Genomic DNA, 3,369 nt, shown 5'->3' with positions numbered 1-3,369 from the left:
GCTTGGAGTGCCCACCAAGGTCGTGGTCAGTCCTGTTATGCCTGAGTCTGGGACTTCCTCATCCTGGGTACCTCTGGAAATGCTAAAGGAGTTTCCCAAGGCCCCTGCCCTTCTCCAAATTCTATTGGTTTTATTCTCTTTAGGGACCAGACCAGGCCCAAATCCTGTCCGTGGCATCTTCTCCCTGTCTGAGATGCTCTGCTTCATCCTGGGGGCTCTTCTCTTCCTGGTCCTCATGATCCTGGTAACTCAGCTGTACAGATGGAGAGCAGCGATCAGAGGTGGGCTACAGGGGGTACTGGGTAACATGGAAAGTGTGTGGAAGCAGGAGATCGGGCCAGGCGTGAGAGGGGGGGCGGGAAACCGTGTTTGAAAAACTCCAGCTGCTCTACGTTGAACTGTAAAGGCTGAATCTATAGAGGCTTTGAGGGTTGGGGTGTGAACCCTCGTAAGTCATGGCTTCTATGTGGGACAGGAAGGGATAGGAGCTGAGCTGTGGACACAGGGTAGGCAAGGGAGAAGGTGCAGATATGGTGCATGGGGTTGGAGACTATGAAGGCATCCTGGCAGCCCCGAGGGCTTCTCCGCCTGTGAGCCCTGGGAAGAACGATTAGCCTGTTGGTTCAGGGATGAACTCAGGTGGCGATCTCTCACTTGCTGGTGGTTTGCTCAGCCTTATCCAGTTTCGAAGATGCTCTCAGTGAGGCTGTGTACGAGGAGATCGATCATCTTGTGACAATGAAGGAAGATCTGCTGGGCGGCACTGGTGTGTATCCCTACTTTGCTTTCCTGGGACTTCTGGTCCCTGCTGTCTGCGAGGCACGTCTTCTCAGAACGTGCCAGACCCCATATGTGCCCCAGGCTCACAGAAGCAGCCCCTCCAAAGGCTGCAGGATGGGCCCCTCCTGAGCCTCTGTGAACGCTGAGCCTTCTCTTTATTCTACGGGAGCCTCGCCCGCTCCAGCATTTCTTTTCAGCCTTACCACAGGTCCCACGGGCGTGAGAAGGCACGTTCTGCTTGTTTTGTGATGTTTGTCTCCACATTAGCGTCCCTGTCAGAGGACTCAGTGACTACCCTGTCATATTACACTGGGGATGGTGAGGAGGACAGTGACTTTAAATCTGCTCCAGGTAGTACGGGTGGATCTGCCTTGGCTGGATATTAGGGGCAGGGGGCTCTCCCTCCTAGAGATGAGATCCAAGAGGGACCGTCTTCCTTTGACTAGGATTAGAGAAGTCTCTTCTCTCCTCCTTCTCTGGTTGCTCTGAACATGCCTCACGTTGAGGCCGGGCTCTCTGTGTTCAACACCATCCTCATTCAGTCACAACTCACACACAGTGTTTTGAAAAATATCGTCTGGAAAGTGTAACTGACAAAATATTTAGTAATCCATTGGTGTAAGAGTTTCTCTGAAATATGTAGTTTTAATAAGGGAATATTGAGGTGTTTGGATCATTTTTCTGGCTTACGGACACATCAGAGTGAAATATATGACCTTGGATGAGACCCGTTAAAACAGGGAGTGGGTAGTTAGTGCCTCTACTTTAGCAGCCTTCAGAATCTCTGCAGCAGAAGGATTTCAGATATTTCCTAGGCCAACCCATTTACTGTGGTTTCATCTGACCCCCTTGTCTGCTCTTAAAACCCCAGCTCAGGAGACTGACACTCCTGCTGAGGATTATGATAATGCTGAAGAGGTACCGGTGCCTGAGGCTCTTCCTGCTTCTTGGATGAGCGAGGGGGACGTGCCCCCCGAGGAGAATGGGATGATGGCCTCTCAGACAGGTGAGTGGGGTTAGCCGATCTCCTGTAATCTTTTGTCTCTGTCCTGGAAAGGGTGAATTTGAGATCCTCATTGCCCGCCCTTCCTATAGATTCAAAATTTGGATGACTTCGTATCCTTCAACCATCTTCCTTTCTTTAGTGCTGGCACATTCCTTGGGGAGGGAGGAATCACTCTGTGTTCTTGGTATCCGAGTCTCCATAACTTTGACTTTCATGTGCTTGCATTAAGACTTATAGATTAATTTACCAAATCCAAAAATAGAGCAACTGTTCTAATAACATTGTTGCACTGTCTCATATGTGAAAGGCATTTAGAGATGTAAGAAATATTGGAATACTGGAATTTGTGAGGCATTTTGATCATTTGAGATGCTCTGTAATCATATGTTAGCCCTAACATGTACAAAGTCTATGATATATGGTGGCCTTGAATATTAAAGCCATGGTGATGGAGTATAGAGACTGGATTTGTGGGCAGTTGTCTGTGGATAACTGGAGCCAATCTGCTCCAGACATTTCAATGGTCAAATGAAGACATTCATTCTCCAGAGAAGAGTATTTTTCCATCTGAAGGCCCATGTGATTCCTGGAGAGGTGGCATTTATGGAAGGAAGGATCCTGTGATTGTTTCTATGGGCATCTGGGGACACAAGAGCAGAGTTGAACATCCAGTGAGGACCTGAGATTTCTCCTAGGTCTCCTGTCCTTTTCCTTCTGAATTCAGACCTGTACATTGTGAGAGGAGAAATTTTCATGTCCCTTCTTATGATTTTCACCATTCTTGGGCCATCCATTTGCTGAGAAACATGTCTTCAGAGAGCCCCTGTGTTGGCCATAGATCTGTGATAACAGCATTTCCCAGATAAGCTGAGGCCCCAGAAACCCATATGGACTGGATTCTGATAGGATAACCTTGATATATTTTTGCTATAACTAATATTAAATTGTCTGAGCTTCCTTGAGCATTACTGGGTCTCCAGGGATGCTTTGTCATCACTACTTACTTAACTTGCTTCCACCGTGGGGCACTGTCCTATCACTTTGTCACAGTTCCAGTCAAACTTCTCTTTACTGTTTCAGGCTCTTCTCTGCAGTTCTCTGAAGAGGTAGCTGGTCCTGGGAAAGAAGATAGTCCCTGGCTGCTCCAGGGGGAAGAAGGTGACCCGGGGTATGATGACATTGAACTAAATGCCCCTTGAACATCTACCATGGTTTTCACCTGATGTTGCATTAAAAATGAGATAAGGCCTCAGATATTCTAATTGCCTGTATTTCAATAGAGTAGTGCTGACCTATAATGGTATTATATGGAAATTACTTAAAATGAAATATTCTGAATAAAGTTCTTTTTGCTTTGATGATAATTTAGCAAGTTTCATGTTGATTCAGTTTCTCCCAAAGGAAATACAAGGTGAATAAACTGACCTGTTTTCTCACTTCCTCTATAGGCTACTCAAGGCATTACTTTGCCCAGGCTCTCAAATGTTCCAGGTCTCTCTTTCTTAGACAGGGGACTCTAAACTTGGTCCATACTCATACCCTCATTCTTACCAAGCCCAACCTATTATACTTAATTGATGGCT

General features: G+C 46.8%; 1 long non-coding RNA gene across 1 annotated transcript; it reads left to right on the top strand.

Moving 5' to 3' along the window:
* The first annotated feature begins 1,664 nt into the window (after positions 1-1,664).
* LOC121024352 (uncharacterized) lies at positions 1,665-3,150 on the top strand. The gene is made up of 2 exons (XR_005787682.1): positions 1,665-1,786; positions 2,867-3,150. It is a non-coding gene; the product is annotated as an uncharacterized LOC121024352 (long non-coding RNA).
* The last annotated feature ends 219 nt before the right edge of the window (positions 3,151-3,369 follow it).

The sequence above is a fragment of the Herpailurus yagouaroundi genome, unplaced genomic scaffold (genome assembly GCF_014898765.1).
Source record: "Herpailurus yagouaroundi ecotype Mexico unplaced genomic scaffold, PumYag 63804, whole genome shotgun sequence".
NCBI lineage: Eukaryota > Metazoa > Chordata > Mammalia > Carnivora > Felidae > Herpailurus > Herpailurus yagouaroundi.
This window is presented reverse-complemented; position numbering and strand designations above follow the sequence as displayed.